Source organism: Equus asinus, chromosome 8 (assembly GCF_041296235.1).
Source record: "Equus asinus isolate D_3611 breed Donkey chromosome 8, EquAss-T2T_v2, whole genome shotgun sequence".
NCBI classification, from domain to species: Eukaryota; Metazoa; Chordata; class Mammalia; order Perissodactyla; family Equidae; genus Equus; species Equus asinus.
Window position 1 is genome coordinate 35,197,111 of NC_091797.1, and position 12,121 is coordinate 35,209,231.

At 43.4% G+C, this 12,121-nt stretch overlaps 1 protein-coding gene across 1 annotated transcript in view; it reads right to left on the reverse strand.

Moving 5' to 3' along the window:
- The window catches only part of LOC106836370 (saoe class I histocompatibility antigen, A alpha chain-like), a 299,619-nt gene that overhangs the window by 70,929 nt on the left and 216,569 nt on the right, over window positions 1–12,121 (reverse strand). The window lies entirely within an intron of this gene.

A 12,121-nucleotide genomic window follows, 5' to 3' on the forward strand; every position in this document is an offset into this window, starting at 1 on the left:
CGCAGTGTCATTGGAAAGACTCCTCTTGAGTTTTGTGTGAACCTGAGAAAGTGTCCTCTCTGGATATTTCCCTCTTTACTTTCAGACCTCCTACATCTCTAGGAAAGTGCCATCACTAAAGTGAGCTGGTTCTTTTTTCCACGTGTCATTCTGCCAGGAAAATCCAGGATCCTACTATTTCTTCCAGCTGGCTTTCATACAGGATCCCACAAAGTCACTTCTTGTGATTCCACTTGGTTGGTTTTTTCCTCTTCATTCAGGTCATTTCTTTGTGACTTTATTCCCTTGTGTTGATTAGTCAGCTCCATTAGGACTAAGCTTTGGACCAAATGGGTGAAGCTTCTTCTTCAGGTCTCAGCTCACTTCTCACACAGGGACAAGACAAACTTAGTGGGGCTCCCGGAAGGTCATGAACTGGCACAATTCCACATTAGGATGAGACATTTAGGTCACAAAGGGATGTACTTTAGTCTTTTTTATGTCCAAATAGGTGGCACAATACCTGGCACATAGTAGGCACTCAATGAGTGTTTATAGACTTTCGCTAAATTGAACTCCCCCGTGACCACCCAACTACTTATGGACTCAGCTCCTCCTTAAGCTACATGCCCAAACCTCTTGTTTTACCTTATTTTTCCAGGTGGGATGCTGACCATTTGGGGAACTCTCTTGTCCACTGCATTTTTCACACGCTCTTGCTTCCATGACAAGCACTTGAACTTACACTCAGCACTCTCTGGTCCTTTCAACCTTTTCCCTCTATCCTCATCTTCTCACTATTGTTCTTGCAAAGGTTTTCCCTGTCCACCCCCGTTCTTCTCTGTGGATCCAGTCTAGTGTCTTTCAGTTCATTCTCACACTTCGACCAGAGAGATTCCTCCAAAATGTGGATCTGATTAGAGTTCTCCCTGGCTTCAATGCCGCCATGTGCTGCATGTTGTTCTTGGGCTAAAAGCCGAGGTTCTCCTCAGGCTGTGATGGCCTTCGTGATCTGGACCGTGGTCCCCACTCTGCTCCGGCTCTTTGTCCCTGTGCTCTTCTCTCTCTAATCTCCACGCTGATCTGCTAACAGTTCCTCCTCCCTCCCCATGTGCTCTCTCTCCATCTGAGCCTTTATTTGTGATGCTCTTTCTCTAGAAGGTTTCCTTTGCCCACTCACTTGGATTAAGTCTGTTCCTCTGCCAGGTCTCAGTGTAGACATTGATTCCTCCTGGAAGCTGTTTCCCAGCTACTAATTCTGGCACGTTGCATTGACCAGGTTATTCAATGCCCTTGTGAGCTCCTTGATGTTTCTCACTGAGCCCAGCAGAGAGCCTACCCTCTAGTAACTGGCAATAAATGTTTGCTAAATGAATGTGGGTTTTCCCTGGGTAATTCAAAATTTATTTTGAATGGGTAATATAGGCACAAAGTTTTAAAAATTCATATAATATAAAAGGGTTTACAGTGAAAAGGAAATTTCCTCATTTATCTCATCCACGATTCTTCCACATTTTCTCCCTGGACATAATCACTGTCACCAGTTTCCACAGGATTGTAGAGAGAGATTTCCCTTTTTATCAGGTGGCATTTTACCACATATTCTATCTGCATCTTTGTTATCAATTAACAATATATTCTGGGACTGTTCCATTTTTTACATACAAATCTGGTTCAGTTTAAGGTATTGATGCAGAGAATTCTGTCACTCCTGATTTTTGAAAATGTACTAAGTTTAGCATAGATCATCCTACTCCATAGTAATGGGATTTTATGTAGGAACAGGTTCATTCGGATTAAAAACTGCACTCGTTCTCCAGCCTCCCTTGAGGCTGGTTGTGTTTGTCTGACTAAGTTCTGGCCCATCAGATGAAGCAGATGTGAAGTTGTAGGTTTTGTCCTTAAAGGGAGGAAATGTTACTTCCTTCTCTGCTTTCCTTGTCTTGTTCATGGACCATGGACATGCTCTCAGGTACCTCAGGTCATGCTAATAAGGGCAACATACCAGGGACAGCAGAGAAGGCACATGGACGCCTGGACAACCTCGTGGTGCAGAGTCACCCCAGAAGCCCTGGTCTGCCTGCCTCACTGTCATGTGAGACACATACACTCTTCTCTCTTGTTTAGACCACTGTTATTTGGGTTTGTGTTTCCTACAATGGAGCTAACACATATAGAGACAATAGGACTTCCCAGGAGGAGTTAGCCACTGTGGTCTCTTCTGGAGATGAGCAGAGATAGTGTCCACAGTGTCCACGACTGTGGGCTCCCTGCGACACTATTCTAAGTTGGAGTAAGGCAGAGCTTGGCCACATGGGGCAGCACAGGGAGGTTGGAGACTGTTACTTCCTCATCTTTCCAGCCATGAGGCTTCCCTGGGGCAGTGTTGGGGCTCACTAGCTGTTAGATTTGGGAGTCCCTGTTTCTTCACCTCCCTTCTCCCATTTTACAGACAGAGCCGTTGTTGATTCCAGCCAGGATGAGAATCACTGCTGGGATCTCTTCCTCCTTCTCCTCCTGTGTGACGGCAGGGACTGTGGAGGTTGACATCTAGAGGAGCCACCTCTCAGGTAGATAAGGAATGCAGGGCCATTTGTCATTGGGTTCCATCAGGAGTCTGTGCTTCCCCAGCCTGGCTTGGACAGCCGAACTTGAGACAGCTGACCCCAGGTCCCTCCTAGCCTGTCCCCTGCTGATTCTACCACTTCACCATACTCTGTTTCTAACCAGGAGTCACTAGACCCAGCTTAGTTTCCAAGGCATTTCACAAGGGCTGGAACACTATAGGATGGAAACATTAGGGGAATCTCAGAGTGTGCCAGTGACGGGTGACTTAGGAACCACTATGGCCTTGAACAAGGCTCTGGCTAGGAATGCAGAGACTAGAATAAACAGAGCTCAGGTCAAGGAGATTTTGTGTCCACTCCACAGGAATCCACATCAAAATAATGATTCCAGAAAGCTTGACTAGTCTTCCAGGTGATAAAAGATAGAACTTTTAGGTGGAAGCATAAAGATAAGGCAATGATGAAAGTCAGCAGTGCTAATAATCAGTGTTGTCTCTCATTTCTCTCACAGACCAGAGAAGTTGCAAAGGTCTTTTGTTTAATAGTTACATGGTTTAATAATCAGCTGGATCTTAAATATTATAGGAAACATTGTGAGCATTGCAGGATGAGGGAATCACATGACGCAGACCTGACCAGTCAGGGTGCACCACATCGACCTAGCAACAGGGACTGGTTCCAGGGAAATCTTCTCTGGTACTTCATGTATGGGCACTGTGAGAAAGATGTCTATCTTCCTGCTGAAGATGTTAAGGTGGGATAATGTGAGGGGGGGGGTTGCAGCTGATATTGGCCATCTTCCTTAGGAACAGAGACAGAGACAGAAACAGAAAGAATCTGATGACAAGTTGGAGTCCCTTGGTCCAACCGTGTTTCAAGGCAGCCTCACCTCTGCCCTTCCCACGTAAACCAACATGGTAAATCTTTTCTGCTAAAACTGTCCACTTGTGACTGAAAGAATCTCACCACAACAATGCAAATATTGTTTGCTTTTTAATAAAAGCCCAGCAGAGTTTAATCTTCTCTCCATCACTCAGCTACAAAGACTAGAAGTGTAGCCTTGGACACATTACTTACATTAACCTTTCTAATATCCACTGTCCTCATCTCTAAAGTGAGCTTTGAGACATTGTAGGGATTAGAGATGGAATAAATGTGAAGTGATAGCACTTGGCACCTAGAAAGTCTTCGACATATTACAGCTTTCCATCATTTCTCATCTGCACTATTAATTTGCAATAGCTTTGAAGGAATAAATTAAATCTACGTTAAATGTATGCAGGGTGTTTGGCTGATTGACATACTGCACATTTATCCATTCAATTATATAATATGTTCTCATCAATACCCACATTTTAAGATTTCGTAATAAGAGAAATCTAAAGAGTCTGAGTGTTCTCTGAATTGCTTTGGCCATAGGTCGTTTTGCACAGAGTCACTGAGACACCTGCCGCCACACTCTGCTCTTCAGAACTTGTTTGTGACCTTGGTCATTTTACCACTTTCAAGATCACCTATGTCCTTTGACAGCATATTGTAAGACTTGGGATTCCTTCTGAATTGTCTGTTTGGTTAAGCTTTCTCATGTTATTTTCTCTAATTTCATGTACATATTGCAGTAATAAGATTGATAATAACAGCAACCACCAGCATACCACATAGTACTTACTATGTGCCGACAACTGTTCCAAGAGCTTTCAAATATCAGATCATTTAATTCCCCGCCTCTGAGACATCATAGTTACATTCACTACAGTACAGTTCACTATAAGGAAAGGGAGTCACTGAGGGAGAAAGTAACCTATCCAAAGTTGCAAACCTAATTGAAACAGTTTCTCAAAAGTGAACTGGAAACTGTTGAATGATACCTGTTTGTGCCACAAGTTGGTCAAACCAATCTCTACTGATTTAACACATATACAAGCCGTTCTAGAAAACAGCAGCTTCTGCTGCCCTTAGTACATTGCAAGGCATGTGATAAGTAACGCAAGTTTTACCCCTGTCTCAAGAAGAAAGATGGAACGGTGCTTTCTCTACATTCTGCTCTCTTCCCTACTTGGGTCCTCTATTGTAGTGGAATGTCGCTTCATGACAAACTACGAAAGTGCAGCCATTCTGCTCAGATAAACAATCACTTTACGTACAGAATTTTATTCTCTGAATTTGATGTCAGACTCTTCTGTATACATGTAACCAATATGCGACTATACTATAAACACTCCAGATCTTTTAAGTGGCAATTATAAATTTAAACCTAGGTGGAATGGAGTTGCATGCAGTGTTTTAATTCAGGGAATCAACTAAGGTGACAATCAGAGTTCCTGCTCATTACTGGCCACTTTCAGACACGCACAGGCAACACCAGCTGAGGACAACTTTGTCCCTGCGGTTGCACCCCACAAGCATCTTGCAAAGCTTACAATTTGAGAGATGTGATACAACAAGCCCTTTAGAGTCTGAGAGCTGATGCAGTGTTGTTTCACGGGCAACTTCAGAGTCTTGCCTTGAATGTGCTTCCTGAGCCAAACCAGCCATGGACGCTCAGTCAAAACCTTGTTCTCAGGTGGAGGATCTTAGCACCAGACTCCCTGGACTGCAGTCGCCTGAGCATCGCTCTCTGTTTCGTCAAAAGAAAGAAGAGCTGCTCCTGCCTCTATCCTGTTTCCCCCAGAAATATCACAACTGGGTTTTGCCCTGCAGCAAGCCCAGGATAAAATCAGATGTTTCAGATAACATCAAAATAGTTTCAGTTCACTTTTTAAAAAGATGGCTTTTAAAGTTATTATAAAATATTAAATGCCAGTCTTTTCCTAGGCTTTAATATCCAAGTGAGCAAGCATCCCCATCTGTGCCCCTTCACAGGGGAATCTTACAAACTCCAGAGATTATGCAGTTGTTTCAGACCTTGTGGACATAATTCAGAGTTCCAGTGAGAGATTTTAAAGCCCATTATCACATTGAAACAAACAAGCTCAGGGATGCAGTATAGCTTTGCTTCTTATAGGTAACATGTTCAGCATTTTTAGTTAAACTTTAAGAATCTTCAGTGTTTGAAAACTCCAAGGGAATGAAAACCTTCCTTCTCGCAGATAGAGATCAACCCTTAGCTTAGGTGAATGGATGCTGACAAAAAGATGTGGTTTTCCTGCCTAATATTCCTCTTTGTAAGCCCTCCTTCGAGTAGACAGATACCGCATGTGTCAATAAAATGGTGACAACCAAACCATGTTTACACATCGTGAAAGAGCATTTCTTTCCCTCACCCAGGAAATGCTCTCAAAGATATGATCCATTATAGGATTTGTGGGGTAAGGGACACAAGCAGCATATAGTCAATGGAGATTACTGATTCTCAGAAGGGAGTTTCCTGGTTGATGTTGAGTTAAGGAGATAGTCCTGCGTGAAGTGTAGCCTGAGAGCCAGTAGACAGATCTCCATGTTTTCCTGCTCTATTCCTGACTCCGTGAGCTACTCACTGTCCACATACAGAGTCATGCGATTCGTGTTGAATGCTCAAAGGTGAATGGATTTCCAGTATAATGTCTCTATGGCTTTACTATACATAATTGCTATTGCATATTACCCTGTTTGACGATGCCTGGATTCCCAGGTGCTGGGCATTTCATCGGAATCTAGAGCACAGGGGGCAGATGGGCTGTTTTAGAATTGGAGTAGCACGCCATGGCCCTCAGCCTCACGTGCTTGATGCCGGGTTCCTGGGTTTCCTCCTAAATGTGGTCTTCAAGAATGATGGCAAATTTCAGGCTGTGGAGAGGAAATGTCAAAGGAGAGAAATTATAGAAACTCCCAACCTGGCAAGAGGACCAATTTTAGGATTGAAACTAACACCAAGGAAGATCTAGAAGCTGATTTAGAGCCACATTTGGAGGAGACAAAGAAAGGAAGCTTTATAGAGGGCCAGTTGCACAATGTGATTCCAGAATCTCAGTATTGACATCATTCCTGAGCTTAAACTGCCAGTTCTTCAACATGGAATGCCATCCTTCCCCTCTCGCTTCCCAATGCTCCCTCCTCTAGGGCACCTCTGCTTGTCATCTGGAGCATTTCCCTAGATGGCTACTTATGTGTAGTTGCACTTGGAGACCTCTCTGCACTGCACCTGTGCTCACACTGTTCTGTGACCAGCTTCTTCCTCAGAGGACTGTGGGCTCCCTCCCCGTATCTCCAGTGCCCAGCATGAATGAGGCTTATTGTGCACTTTATTTTCACTTTCATCTTGTACCATTTAAAATAGTACTACCAAGCTTATAATGAACTGTAAATGTTTTTTTTTGTTTTGCTTAAACAACAGAAATTTACCTTCTAACAGTTCTAGAGGCTGGAAGTCTGAGATCAAGTGTCAGCGTGGTGGGGTTCTGGTGAGAGCTCTCTTCCTGGCTTGTGGATGGCTGCTTTCTCACTGTGCTCACATGGTGGATGGAGGAAGCTCTCTGGTGTCTCTTTTATAAGAACACTAACCTCATCATGAGCCCCCCACTCACATGAACTCAAGGAGCGCTAATTATCTTCTAACAGCCCTGTCTCCAAATACCATCACACCGGGGGTTTGGGATTCAACAGATGTATTTGAGGGTGGGATGCAGTTCAGATGAACCGTAAACTTTCAGGGACAGAGATGATTCCCTGCCCCACCACACGTCACCTCGAATGTTTATTTCGTATAAGCAACCACTTTTAATGCTTTAGATGGTTTCTTCTTGTACTTATCCCCATGTTCTTTTTCAAGTTATTTTTAGTATGAAAACTTCAAATGCCCAAGTAGTAGAGAGAATTATATAATGAACCCTCATTACTCATCATCGGCTTCAACAATTATCAACATTTCCCCATAATGTTTCATCTATTCCTCTCACTCATCTTTCCTGGAGTATATTAAAGGCAAATCCTATACGTATAATTTTACAGTTAAATAGTTCAGTATGCATATCTTACTGATAAGGATTATTCTTTTAACATAACCACCATGCTATTATCCCACTTAACAAAGTTATCAATAATTGACTAATTTCACTTAATCCTTAGTGCATGTTCAAATGTCCCTTGGTGTCTTCAAGGTATCTTTTTCAGTTGGTTTGTTTGAAGCAGGATCCAGACAAGGTCCACACATCGTATTTGGTTTTTATCTCTCTCCAGTCTCGTTTTTTCTTTCATTACATCTGTTTTTTTTAAACCTTCGATTTGTTGGAAAAACCAGGTCATGTGTCCTGTAAAATATTCCACATTCTGAACTTGGCTAAGGGCTTCCTCTGGTGTTGTTAACTTGTTTCTCTATCTCTTGTATTTCCTGTAACCCACAAAATAGATTTTATTCCAGATGCATATTCATAATTTTAACGTGAGTGACTCTTCTACCTTTCACTTTATCTATTTTCTGTTCAAGTCCCGCTAAGGACACAGTCATGGGACATTCCGAGACCTCTGGAGGAGGCAGTGATGCTGTCGTTTATCATATTCTGCCTCAAGCTTCTGCTCCATTTGGCGTAGTGAATATAGAAGAGCTACAGAACCAGCCACACCCTGTACCTGGACCAGCCCTCCCCTAAAGGTTTTGGAGACACTCATTTCCCTCTTTCATCTAAAGGGCAAGCCCTGGTTCCTCATTATCTTTGCTGGTGATGCTGGACCTCAGTTGCTCCCTCGAGACTGTCAGCTTCACACTGCTGCCATCACTGCTGGACCAGAGATGGAGGTATGATGGACAGAGGGAGGAGGAAAAACTGGGGACTCTATGTTATTGACACCTTCTCAACTTGCATGAGGTTGCTTCCTTCAGCTATAACCGTTCTTCTGCTCTTATACTCCTGTGAGTCTGGTCCTTCCAAAACCAAAAAAAGCCCTTTCTCCTTAAAACCAATCATATTGCCTGCTGGCAGCTGGAATACCTGCTATCCTACAGTTGTGTTCTTGTTCACAAATGTAAAACAGTCTGGTGCTGCTCACTTTTCAGTGCTAAGGCTCTAATGCTGTTCGTGCCCCTTTGTTACATCAGGATGAGGATTAGTCCATGGTGTAGCTGGAGTCAGAACAATCCTGGAGAAGCCCTTCAATACACAACCCAACTGTGATTCAAAGGGACACAGCACACAGGCCACAGTGCCACATGGTGCACATGTAAAACATATCAGGGAATATTCATAAGTAGAGAAGGATCAGAACATACTTAACTCCATGCTCTCATTGTCCCATGGAGGGTACACTTAGGCTGGCACAGTGGACTGTATTCTCATGGCCAGCATTCCAGGACTGAGGTTGCCTCAAAATGCTCTGCATATTTACTGGGTCAGCAAGACAGAGACATCTGTGCTACTGTGATACAATAGCAGGTCCCGAGTCAAGGATCTGAGCTTGTTAGAAAGTGGCAGTCCCTGGAGCTCAGTGGCTGGCATCGGCCTGTTCTTCTGAAGAGCAGATTCAGACCTGCTGACCCAGCTGTCTACTCTGCTAACAAGAGCAGGAGGGGAGAAGCCTTGAGGGCATCTAGCTCTGGGTTTGCTCAGTGCATTTTCCAATTCTGGCTGCAACTGCTCACCAGGTTCTCCAGCCCCTGCAAAGACCTTCTCAAGCATTTCCAACAGTACCAAGGGGTTGTTTCCAAAGTTACCATTTTTATCTCCAGCATATTGCCACAACCTATTGCTGTTCTTCTGGGCAATATACCTTTTCCCCTTTGTTACACTAAACAAGAATAGCCGTTTATTCAATCCCTTCTCAATGAAAAAGTTTTATGCTTTTTTTTTTCCTGATATGACTTCCAATTCTGCCATGTTTAACCTTTCTTTCCTGCTAGATAGTGGGTTCTTTAATAATTAGCTGGACGTATTGTTTATAATTACTTTATGTTACCAGTACAGTCTCACTGCAGTAGAAAAAAATTAATCCTGTTAAAACTTTAGTCTCAGATTTGATATGAAAATACGAATCCTGGTGTCTTAGTTGGCTTGGTCTGCCATAAGAAAATACCCTAGACGGGGTGGCTTAATCGACAGACATTTATTTCCTCACAGTTCTAGAGGCTGGAAAGTCCAGAGTCAAGGCAGATTTGTTCCTGGCTAGAGTTCACTGTCTGGGTTTCAGATGGCCACCTTCTTATTGGGTCCTCACATGATGGACAAGGGGAGAAACTCTCTGGCATCTCTTCTTCTAAGAGCATTAATACCATCATGAAGGCCTCACCTTCATGACCTCATTTAACCCTAATCACCTCCCAAAGACCCATTTCCAAAAACCATCATATTGGAGGTTGGGGTTTCAACATATGAAATTGGGGTGACACAAACATTTAGTCCATGACACTAGCCCTCACTTCTCTCCCAAGTAAGTTAGTGCTCTGACTCTGCCTGTTGGTTAAGGGCATATATTAATTAGGGTAACATGGTTGTTATAACAAATAAACCCCAAAATTTCAGTGTCTCAACATAATAGAAGATTATTTTTGCCTATAAGCTGCTTAGTGGGGTCCTAACTGAGCAGTGTGTTGGGGAGGTTGGCAGGCAGCAGTATCTGCTCCACGCAATCATTCAGGGATTCAGGCTGACAGAGTTTGTACCATGTTCATTATGTGGCTCCTAAGGTTGCTGTGGTCATCTCATCCAGAAGAAGGAAGAGTGAAGAACATAGAGGAACATGCTTGTGGATTTTATCTTACTGATTTATAAATCTTCACAATAAATATTGTGAATACTAACACTTTTCCATATTTATTTTTTGCCATACCAAGATTTCAAATAGAAATGGTCAGGTTTTTCAGTCTTTTGCTTTATCATTTCTGGATTTGGGTTATGTTTAGAAAGGCGTTTGTTATCATAACATTGTAAAATATTTACTTTGAATAATCTAGGTGGAGGGGAAGAAGAGAAGAGGGCAGAGGTGGAGGGGAGGAGAAAAGTGAAAGTGAAGCAGGAGGCAAGGAGAGTTGGGGAGAGGAGAAGAAAGGAAGGATGGTTTAGTTTTCTAGCATGTAGGGCTCTTGTTTCATAACTTAAACTCCAGAATTCCTAGGCCTGGGTTTATGTGCTTTGTAGAGCCCTCAAGGAGTCTGGTTCTTCCAAACTGGCTGTGTGATAAGCAGCAGCTTCCATGAGCTGAAGGCGATTCTCTGGAGAGTGGGGCAGCTGTGATTCTTTAGCAATAACACTGACAGCAGCTGAGGTATGGGTGTACTAAATCTTGGTGAGGTATAAAAACCTCCTGCTATAGTCCATATTTTGCACTAGTCATTTCTGCTTTCTTCTTACATTTGTTACTCCATGTGGGCACAGCTACTCCAGAATTCTGGTAGCTCACAATTTGTAGGAAACTCAGCACAAACAGCTAGGAATGTTGGTGGAATGAAGAAAGCCCTTGGTCCACTTGGTTCCAAGGCTACAACACATCACCTCCTCAACCACCCATTCTAGATTCTCCTGTATCTCAGACGACACTTTTAGTGGTCCAGGTAACCATCTGGTGATTTACCCAAATCTCCTCCCTGAGGAGTCTGAGTTCCTGGTTTCTAAACCTTTACGACCTGTGGTTGCTATCCACCACTTAAACAGCATGGACATGTTTAAACATAAATGGACATGTGCATACAAAGCAAAGCCCTTGTGGATCCCCTGAGTGCCAAAGATATTCCCCTTGACTCCCCTCATGCTCCTCATGGTGATTGGGATCTATTATCGCTGCCCATACAGTAACACCTTCCCTTGTCCACTGGTCTGCTGGCACGAGGAGCCCAAAAAGAACAGGTGGCAGCCATAGCTCTAAGTTTGTTGGAACTCTTACTGTGTTCCTGAAGGAAGAATCCTCCTCTGGAAAATCCGAACTTCTAGGGCAGTAGAGACTGTTGAGAAGATGGGAAGTACAAACACTCCAAGTGGATTACTGGGAGTTATGTGAGTAGAGTCCCTCCTTCTTTCAATCTGGTTGTAAGACCTTCTTATTCTGCCCTTGATGTCACAGCACCATGAAATTGCTTTTGGCTTAAGCCTTTGTGTATACTTCATCCTGCAGGACAGCACCCATCCAAGTAGGTTGTCACCTTCAGCATGGTTCCATAGCTGCACTTTCAAGAGGCCATTCCATTGCCTTGTCATTTGGGATCTTCTGTATGGTGTGGCATGCATTAGGACCAGTGGATCTCATGATCATGTGCTCACTGACACACTGCAATGTTGGAAAGTAGTTTCCTTGATCTGGGACACTGTTATGTATGGCCCTATATTAGAAGATTGTACCTATGTGAGCACCTGGATAATGGTTATGAAGGAGACACTACAGGAAGGAAAGGCAAACCCATACCTGGAATACATGTCTATCCAGATTAGATAAATTGATTTTTCACAGGTGGAAGACTAACAGTGTTATCAACTTGCCACCAAACGTCAGGTTGGCATCCACAGAGTTGGTACTGTATTGGAATTTATTTGTTGCTGGAAGGTCACACATCCGTCTTTGCAGTAAGTATATCAACCGTAGTGAGAGGGAGCCCATGCTGTCAGACCCGTGCATGGTCACCCTCTGCCACCATGCATACTCCTTTCATGAGACTGTTGTGCATGCTCTGTGGTAACTAA